Source organism: Microtus oregoni, unplaced genomic scaffold, assembly GCF_018167655.1.
Source record: "Microtus oregoni isolate MIOR12 unplaced genomic scaffold, Mior012 000013F_ref0000133, whole genome shotgun sequence".
NCBI classification, from domain to species: Eukaryota; Metazoa; Chordata; class Mammalia; order Rodentia; family Cricetidae; genus Microtus; species Microtus oregoni.
In genome coordinates, this window is record NW_024543072.1 from 1836216 (window position 1) to 1847138 (window position 10923).

The window sequence follows — 10923 nt, forward strand, 5'->3', positions numbered from 1 at the left end:
CTTGTAAAGCATGGGGCATAAAATCCGAGGAGAGAAATTTACTCACATTTCCATTCAATTTAATAGACAAAAATTAAATGAAGTTACTCCCCAACAGAGCAGGAAGTGCTCAGATTTCAAAGCCTTGATTGAGAACAAATATGGGAGGGGGAGAGTCAGAAAGGGTGCACACAGGGAGTAATGTAAAATATCTCTTCTATCCAGTAAAGAGCAAGTTCTTCTAGGAGCTTTAATTTAGTGCTCATTGCTTCCCCCATGTACAACAGCCCCTAACTAGCAGGCAAGTTTCCAATTTAATTTGTTTTTCACAGCATGGCAGTTGCTCCTCTTTGATGATTAAAATATGACTCTTCCAAATTTTGACTATTTCCTGGAAAACAATTGAAGCTCATGCCTCAGTTTCTTCTTTATAAAACAAGAAAGATGCACCCTGGCATGGAAGGGATTGTGACTCTCAGATGTGTTGATTCCATAAACTGCTAACAAGCGCTGACTGTATTTCTCTCTTCGTGTTTTTATTTTCCTCTGTATCTTAGCTATTCCTGGTTAGTATATGGAATTCCTCTTATTAGGTACCACTCTGGAGCAGACCCTAGAATCATTTTGGGCTTGAAGCAGTACTCCCTCCAGAAGTCTTTAATCAATGACACCTAATGAATGTTGGATGATCTAGGACAAGGGACCCCTTAAAGAGTGCTGTTGGCTTCCCCATTTGTGGGATAATGCTCTTGAACCCTGTAAAGATTTGTCACTCGTATTGGTTTAATAAAATGCTGATTGGCCAGTAGTTAGGCAGGAAGTATAGCCAGGTGACCAGACTAGGAGAATTCTGGAAAGAGGAGAGGCTCAGTCTGCAGTCACCACCCAGACACAGAGAAAGCAAGATGAGAATGACTCACTGAGTAAGATACCAAACCACATGGCTAAACATAGATAAGAATTATGGGTTAATTTAAGTTGTAAGAGCTAGTTAATAATAAGCCTGAGCTAATAGGCTAGCCACTTTATAATTAATATAAGCCTCTGTGTGTTTTGTTGGGACTGAATGGTTGCAGGACTGGGCAGGACAGACGTCTCGATCAACACCCAGTTGAGTCTTATGGTTGTAATTAAAGCTTGGGCCACTTTGATTTCCTGATGACATGGTAGTAAGAAAGAATTGCTTGAGACTCAAGATGCAATTTCTATCTTCTGGAAGCACTCATCAGTGCACTTACTGTAAGTAAACCAAAGAAGGCAAAGCCAAACACAAAGAAGTGTCTGTAATTGTGGCCATGGCATTTATCCTTCAATAGGATTTGACCATCTTTGTAAATGTTGTCTCAAGTATTTATGCTGTGCATGCATAAAGCCACAAAGGTGTTATAATGAAAGACCATTGTAATTGAATCACTGTGGACCCAAGATTCAACAGAACTAAGGATAAGTCTGGAGTAAAGAAAACCTTGCAGTAGCCAGATCCAAGGGCAAAGTTCAGGATTTGGCCTTTTCCTGCTTACCTCATCGCTGTTTTAAAGCTCTTGGCAGAAAGGTCCTGGAAAAAATAGAAAATATTATTAGTTAGATTAGTGCCAGTTTCAGCTAAGCTCTGTTGAGTCAATAGGATCAGCGCCAGAGGACTGGTTGAGACAGTAAGAATAAATAACTTTTAAATGTCTCTGAGCATTTGAATTTATGATCTATAAAATTCTACCCATAGAGGGAAAAACTTTGTATATGTTTAAATTACAGACAAATTCTGCCCAAGGCTTAGTCATTAACAAGGGAGTTTTCTGTAAATACATGGTTTAGATGTTTTCAGCAGACTTAAATATTTAAAATATTGTAAACCCTCACTACATGAGAGGTATTGCCCAGAGGACTGGAAAGATATGTAGATATGATCCTGATTTATGAAACCTGGGTTCTATTGGGGAACATTCAGCACTGGAAGCTGTTGTGATATGCTTTGGATTGATTTTCTTCACTTGCACTCATGTAGGAGGCAAGCAAATAAGAAGAGCACCATTCTGAGCAGTGACAAGGACAAATCCATGCTACCCCTGCTACCCCACAAACCCTGGAGGGCAGTGAGCTGCCCATCACCTCCTTCAATCCTCTGAGTGCCTGGAGGTTCTGCCCTAGCTGGTCCAGACAAGCCCTGTTTTGAGAACAATGTAAAGAACAAAAAATGAACATGTCCATTTTTGCCAGGCCTACCTTCTTGATGTGGGATTCCCCTCTGTATACCATTAGTTAATAATAATAAAAAAAAAAAGCTGAATCTGGCTAAAGAAGGTGAGATGGTCCTTTGGGGTTCCTGCTTCCTGAAAGAGTCTGCCAGACATTCTGGAGAACACAGAAGAAAGTGACTAACAACTGCCAATATAGACAGAATTGTCTTTGAAATTTTTTGCTTCACGAAAAAATCTGTTGGATCCTACGGGCCGGTAGGCTGAAGATGGGTGCCCCAACAATACAGAAGAACTTTGGGCAACTCTCCAGGCAGCAAGATGTCTCTGTCAATTCTAGAGTTTTGAAAGTTGCTTACAATGTACTTCCTGTTTACTTAGGTAACATTATATCCTTCTGGAGTCTTTGACAGAGTTGAAGAATGGTTATAGTTATAGGTTTCCTTAATTAAGATAAAAGATAAAGTAGATATAAATATTATAACTATAATTCTTGCTTTATACCTGTTATATACAATTTTACTATGTTAAAGTTAAAACCTTCCTTTTTATTTAGACAGAAAAGGGGAGGTGATGTGGGATTCCCCTCCATATACCATTGGTCATAATGGATTAATAGAATAAAGCCAGGTTGGAAGAGAGATATATATAAAGAGAGTAAGCAGTGTCAGGGAGAAGCCATGTAGCCAACCGCAGAAGACAGACACACCACAACTTTGCTTGTAGGCCATGACCTCATGGTGATGCACACATTAATGGAGATGGGTTAGTTTAGGATATAAGAGCTAGCTAAAAATACACTTAAGCTATGGCCAAACAGTATTGCAAATAATATGTTTCTGTGTGATTATTTTGGGAGTCTGGGTGTCTGGGAAACAAATGAACAGCCACCAAGAACAAATAGGGTGGCCAGGAAATAAATAAGCAGCCTCCCCCAACACCTCCCTTTAGAAAGAGTGCCAGCAACTGACATAGCCAAAAGAATAGAATCAGAATATCAAAACTGTACTACATTTGAGGTTCCGGGTTTCCTTAGAGACACAAGATGCACATAGGAATTTGCAAGAAATACATGGAAAAGTCTGGGACCCTGCAAGAACTTGGTGAGACAACAATACATGTATATTCACTTTATCAGAGGGAACTGGAGGAAGACAACTTGCTGAATCATTGTATTACCCTACCACAACCCAGAAAGGAGGTCCTTGCTCTGTTTGCTTTTCCATTTACCACTCAGTGAGAGTCTGAGTAACTTCAATGGCAGCTTCATTAGACATTTGCAAGTCAGCCACACTTTGTTTTTGATCTTATAATTTTGATAATAGTAAGGAATTGCTTATGTAAAGAGTTTTTGATGTCTCACTTATTAAATATGTGAATCACTCAAACACAACATAATTTTGTGAATAGGAAAAGGGACCATTGGCTTGTATCATTTAAGAAGCTGTTTGATCGACTGGAGGGAAATTGCCAATGTTTGATGGAAAAAAGTGCACTGCAGTCTTATACATTTTTCTTTGTTATGTTGCATTCAAGAACTGCCTTCGGTATGGTGATTTAGATCTACTTTTACACCCTTGAGGTTCTTAGACATGGAACCACACACAACAGTATCCATCAGCCATTGACAGACAGAAGAGACATAGGCTGAGTATGTGGTGGAGGAGCCTCTGTGTGTGCATTGCTGAAGCTGTGTATTTTTTAAGTGTATGTTTCGGGAGGCACAGCTTGGTCCTTGCACTTGTTTCTGTCTTCATTTCTTCCAAAGGGGTTTCATAAAATCTCATTTCTATCAATGTCATCTACATGTTAATGACTCCTCATGTTATAGTTCCAGCCTAGATAACCTGCTGTGTCATTTGAGAGGTACTCTCCTCATCCCTCAGCAACCATTATCTTCTGCTGTGTAAATGTGTCACTTTCGAAGTGATGTAAGATAGTACCATACAGAAAGGAGACTGGCTTTTAAGACTGGCTTATTTCACTTGGCGCACTTTTGCTGGGAGATTAGATATTGCACATGTCAATGGCCATTCGTTTCCATCTTACATCCCCATCACTATTTAAATGTTCGTCCCTTGAAAGATTCTGGAGTTGTTTTCAGCTTTGGGCTATTGCAAATAAACCTTCTAAGGAAATTAGTATACATATTTTTTTTAGTACGCATGTGCTTTTATTTTTCTAGAATAGATATTCAGGAGTGTGATTGCTGAGTTAGAAGTTAAGTTTATATTTAGTTTTCTAAGGAACTGTCAAATCATTTCCTAGAGTAGCTTCCCCACTTTGCTTTCCCATCAGACATGTGTGAGAAACCTGTTTGTGCCCTTCCCTGCCAGCAGCCACTATCACAAGCCTACAAAGAGGGCCCTCCCCGTGTGTAATGGAATCTCCACTGCCTTCGTGATGGACCATGACAACCATCTTTCCGTGTCTCTACCTACTCCCTACATGAGCTTTGCACAATGCCTTTGCATTTATTTATTCATTGTCCAGTGGCATTTTCCTTTGCTTTACTGAGTTCCTTGAATTTTCTATGTGAGTCCTGTCAGAGATATGCTTTGCAAATTTATTCTCTGCAGTTTGCCTTTCTTCTTTGTAGAGATGGGGTCTTGCTAGGTAATCTTTGCTTGTGCCTGCTATCCTGAGACTATAGATGTCATCATACCTGGCTATCTCTTCAAGATCTTTATAGATTGCTCAGCAGAGAAAATTTAAAAGTCCATTTAACTGTGGTTATTCCAGCTTCTCAGTTGATTTAATTAGAATATCTTTCTTTTGGTCCCATAATTATCATAATAAAGATCACAAGCATTCTACAAAACACACTTAGAATGTCATTTCATCCACTTTCTGATGTCTTCTCACACTGCCCAGACACACCTGTTTCTATCTAGTGAACCTCATTTTCTTTCAGTTCTTTCTGCTAGAGACTAGGAACCAAACTGAAAATCAAACTTAAAGCAATTTATAGCAGATTGGATGCCATAAGAATACACCATATTCCCAAAGGGCGAATTGATGTTTCCCAAGAGCTTTCTGGAGACAAAGGTCAAACAAACAAGTGACATGAAGGGTGGCAGTGTTAGTCTACGTGGAAGTTGTTTAGAGAAGTTATTTTGGTTGTAACTGAGAAACACCAGATTTGAATCCTGGGTTTAGCAATGTGTCCCCTGTGACTCTGGATGATCTTTCTAGTGTACAGGGGCTGCAGAAAATTTAACAGTCTATATAATTCTACATCATAGTGACATATCACCCTGTTGCAGACAGAGGTCTTCCCTGTGAGAAAAGTGTTGCATGATTCTGACTGGGAGCCTTCAAAGAGGAATGAGCTGACCATCTAATCTCTCTAGAGAACGTTTTTTGTTGTTGTTGTTATTGTTGTTTATTTGTTCTTTGGCAGCACAATCATAATGAATATACCAGATACTTTCTGTTGTTTCTAGAATGTAGTGTTTAAACCATCCTCTATGTCTCAGGACTTTCTGTATTGGAGTTCTGTGAAATTTGTTTACTGATCTCTCTGATTTTTAATTCTAATCACAACCCATATTTGAAAACCAGCAATCATGAATAAATTAGAAAGAATAGCATCATTCTTTTCCTTAGGGGACAGGAGAGGCAGGAGTGAAAAGGGAGGAAGAAACTGATGCATAACCATGGAGTAAGAAAAATCCCACCAGCCCCGGCTTCTAATGAATTGTGATAGCATCTTTGCTCAAAGGGAGCTTCAAAGAGAAAAGTACATCTCCTTGGCAATTTGGAAATCAGTTCTAAAGATGTTTTTCTTCTAACCTGTCACGTTAAGATTAGGAAACAAAAAATTCTGTGCATATATGGAGTGAAGAGAAGTGTAAGAATGCTAATAGCTGTTGTTGGAGGAGCTGGAGCAGAGACAGAGCCTCCCTCCGAGATCATGAAAGCGAGTATGGGGGAATGTGTTCAGTAAAATCATGCTGAGCGGTTGGGGAGATGGCTCAGTGGGTAAGAGGGTTTGCCATGCTATGTGCTGTGAGTTTAAATCACCCATCCTCCACATAAAAATAGCAGGCATGGTTGCATGAACCATAATTGTGCAGTGGAGACAAGTGAAGCCTGGAAGCTCCCTGCTCAGCCAGCACAGCCGAAATTATGAATTTCAGGTTCCTGTTGCAAGGGAATAAGTCTTCCTTTGGCTTTCCCATATGAATCCTTACCACCCAACACACACATGTTCAGACACACTCACATAATTAAAGTGATACTTAGAGAACTAGTGGGTTAATTGTTGTTGGAAGCCTGGCTACCCAGACTTGAAATAACCACACAGAAACTATATTATTTGCAATACTATTTGGCCAATAGCTTAAGCATATCTCTGGCTTACTCTTATATCTTAAACTAACCCCTCTCCATTAATCTATGTATCGCCACATAGGTGTGGCTTACTGGCAAGGATCCATCTGGTGTCTGTCTCCAGCAGGGACACATAGTTTCTCACTGACTCTGCCTTCTTCCTCCCAGCATTCAGTTTAGCTTTCCGCACCCAGCTCTATTTTGTCCTATCACAGGCCAAGGCTGCTTCTTTAATCATTACCTGATAAAAGCAACACATATACAGAAGGACTTCCGACACTATTTCCCTTTTCTGTTTAAATTAAAAGGTTTTAACTTTAACATAGTAAAATTACTTATATAAATCAGGTATCAAGCAAGAATTACAGTTACAATATTTTTATCTTTTATCATAACTAAGAAAAACTATAACTATCTATTCTACAACTCAATCAAAGACGGCAGACAAATATATTATCTGAGTGAACAGAAAGTGCATTGTAAGCAACTTCCAAAACTCTAGAATTGACAGAAGACATCTCGCTACCTGGACAGTCACCCAAAATTCTTCTGTAATGCTGTGGGCACCCATATTCAGCCTACTAGTCCATAGTATCTGGCAGAATTTCCCATGAAGCAGGAAATTTCAAAGGCAGTTTTGCCTATATTGGCAGTTTGTCAGTCACTTTCTTCTGTGTCCTGGCAGACTCTTTCATGAAGCAGGAACCCTGAAGGACTGTCTCACCTTTAGGCATGTTAAGTAGTCATTTCTCTGTGTGTCCTGCATGTCCAGTTTATACAGAATAACATCAAGAAGTCCAGGAAAGAGCAGTTTCTTGCCCCAATGGCTAACCAACTCCATAAGGAACCTCTTTGATGTCCATCATCTTCTTGAAGTAGATTGGTGTTGACAGGAACAGATGTGTCTCATGTCGTGAAAAGTCCTAAGTTCTTAAAACATTTTAAATGCCATATTTGGTAGGTCTTTGAAAGGTTTGAAGATTATCTATCTACTGAAAAATATCTCTATACATCTAGAAAACCTAACTAATATGACTACAAACTTGACTAATATAGATGATTGTCTAATAGCCTGTATTTCTTAACTATACATTGCATTTTTAAATGAACTACACAATCACAATACCTTAATCAAGAGCAGAAATGCATCTAATAAGATTGACCTAAAATTTATATCAATAGACCAAGATCTGTACCAATGCAAATCATTCATAACTATAGCATATCCCTCTTTAAATATAAACAAACATTTATAAACAATATTTGGGGATTTGGGCATAGTTCTCTCCAAACTGCTTCCTGCTTTTTGTTGGGTGAAGTATTTATTTCTTTTGAGGGGTTTTCACAGTGACCTTTCAGGGGTTCTTAGTCCATCAAACCACATTAGTCTAGAAGAAATCCATAGATTCTCATCCTCTGCAGAAACAAAAGAAGAACATCTTTTCCAAACCAACACATCCTTAGACCCAAATTCTGAAGTCATGATACTTTTAAAACATATATGTTGGTTTAGTTTAGCAGTTCCCAGAATTAAATGTTTCTCTGCAGTCAAAAAAAAAAATCAAAGAAAACACAATACTATATATAATCCAGACTCTCTATGTGGCTTATTTTCTTTACTCTATTACTTTTTAATATTTATTTTATTATCTTTACTCCTTTAATCTATGACTGTCTCTTTAAAGACTTTGCTTTATTTTTTAAACCCATTTACTCCCTCTTACAACTCTCTACATTTTTTTTTCTTTCCCAAGCCTATGTACATTTGACCAACACTGTGACCCATTTAAAGATCCTTTTTTTATCCGAATCTGTCTTTATTGTGTATCAGTAATCTTTTTATGACCAGAAGCACTTCTTAAAATGTAAAGCAGCGTGGTTTTGCCTTTTGGCTCTGCTCAGTTGAACATGGAGGAGATCTGTTCACTGCCTTTGTGAGCAGTGCACACTGCCCAAGTTCCAGGTATACAGCAGATTTATGTCATGCCATAAAGCAGTTTGTAACATGCTGCTCACAAAACCCATTTAAATGCTCCATAGCCAGACCTCCTGAAAGAGTCAGACCTGTTTATGCTAGGGAACCAGGAAACTGCCATTTTGAAACCGTGGTTTTTTGTTTTGTTTTGTTTTGTTTTTGCTTTTTTGCTAATGCTGAATCAGGAAGACCTCTCTTAGAGGAGATGCAGCATGACAACAGCAAGCAGAGCCCATCCTCCCCCCAAAAATTCAGTTAAACTTTATTTTTTAGTGTCTAGAATTACTTTCCAAGGCCTCTCAAGTTTTATGTGGATTTACCTAGCACATGGTGGGGTGCCAATCTGTTGTTGGAAGTTACTTGTTCATTCCTGGCTAACCAGACTCAAAATAATCACTCAGAAATCACTATTTGGCCAATAGCTTAAGCATAATTTTAGCTAGCTCTTATATCCTTAACTAACCCATCTACATTCATCAATGTATTGTCACATCTTCCTTCTTCGGTGTCTGGACAGGACTGGGAGGAATGGGCTTCCTCCTTCCCAGAATTATCCTGTTCTCATTGCCCCACCTCTTCTTCCTGTCTAGTTGTCCCGCCTATACTTCCTGCCTGGCTACTGGCCAATCAGCGTTTATTAAAAACATAATTGACAGAATATAGAATTGTCCCACACCACTTCCCCCTCTTTTTTTTAACAAAGGAAAATATCCATAGTCCATTTTTGGGGAATGTCCATTCCTCCCAAGTCCTATCCAGATACTGAAGAAGCAGGATATGACCTGCCCTGCTGAAAAAGCTACTGAGCCATGTGGCTAACATAGATAAGAATAATGGGCTAATATAAGTTACAAGAGTTAATAAGAAGCCTCAGCTAATGGCCAATCAGCTTATAACTTATGGAGACCTCTATGTGATTTTCTTTGGGGCCAAATGGCTGTGGGACCTGGTAGGAGGACAGAAACCCCAATAAGCAGGCCCACATGTTACACGGCATCTGTCTCTAGTGGGGCTATGTGGTTTCTCACAACTCTGTCTTCTTTCTCCCAGCATTCAGTTTAGTTTTCCCCACCTAGCTCTACTCTGCATTAACACAGACCAAAGCAGCTTATTTATTCATTAATCAATAAAAACAACACATATATAGAAGGATATCCCACACCAGCTAATTGCATCCAAAAATTTAATCAAATGTGGGAACAGACTGATCCAAGATGGTGGTCATGGAATCAGAAATTACCCCTACAGGAAAGAATAAAAATATTATTTAATCAGAGGGTTGCTAACCCAGAACACTGTGTTAAGCATCCTCTACAGAACAGTTGGGTGTTCTGCTTGTATTTTTGTTTTAAAAAGAATGAAAGCAAAACATGACTAAGAAAGCTCTAATTGATCCCTAAGCTTGATCCTGATGGAGACTTTTAGGCTCTGTCCAACCATATAGTAATTTAATGTGTCTCTGCGATTACTCACTTCTTAAGGATGATATTGAGCCTTCAGGAGAAGATGAAAAACAAACTTGGAAGATGATGGTGATGTACATTGAACAAATAGCAGATACAAAGTGACCTCGGCTAGAGACTCTGCAGTGCCTAACTGGAAAATCTTTTGATGACTACAGTGATGATGTATGTGGAGCTGTTACTAAGGTTACGGCTGGAGGGAATAAGACAGTGATATGGACCATTGAATGTGAAAACAGAGAAGCAGTTGCATACATAGAGAGGGTATACATGGAAAGTTGCGGACTTCCTCTAAGCATAGCTTTTTGTTGTCAGCCCCAAATCAAGCACACTCAGTTACGAAGAGTGGCCCCACCATTAAAAATAGGTTTGTTGTTTAAGAGAACACTTTCAGAGTATTCTCACAGGAGACTCATCAAAGAGATCAAAATTTGGGAATGGAACCAAAGTCTCATCAAAGTGGAGTGGACTGCACTGAAGCTTGATTCCATCTACGTGGTTAAGACATAGAGATCTCATTCGCCTTTGTCTTGCGTGTCTGTGTTCATTCTTTTTTTTCCCATCCCCAGAATCTACAGATGTGGTCCTGGTCAACTCTGCAACAGCTGAGTAGAACTGTCATTACACACACATTTGCCTTTCCACGATACTTGAAAAAGCACTTGCGTTTCTATTACCAATAGCAAGAAAAACTCCGTTTCTGTTCTGTTCAATGCAGGAGCAAATTTTGCTGGTATGAAAGTATAAGTACAGTTTTCTAGCAATCTGTTTCCTTTGGAACATGTTCCCAGACCTTAGTAGGCCTCTAGATCTTAGCTCAACAGACACTATGATGGACATACCACTTAAAGCCTTGAAGCCCAACACGTAGGCAGTAAGAACAAAGACCTTATCCACCAAAGCCCATAGATACGGGAAAATCCTTAAATGTACCAGCCTTGCTTTTTGGCTTCTGTAGTTTCACTTCTGGCTGACTGTC

The 10923-nt window shown here is 39.2% G+C and overlaps 1 pseudogene; it reads left to right on the forward strand.

The window, feature by feature from the left end:
* Positions 1-9672: 9672 nt before the first annotated feature.
* LOC121455351 lies at positions 9673-10324 on the forward strand (annotated as a pseudogene).
* Positions 10325-10923: the final 599 nt, after the last annotated feature.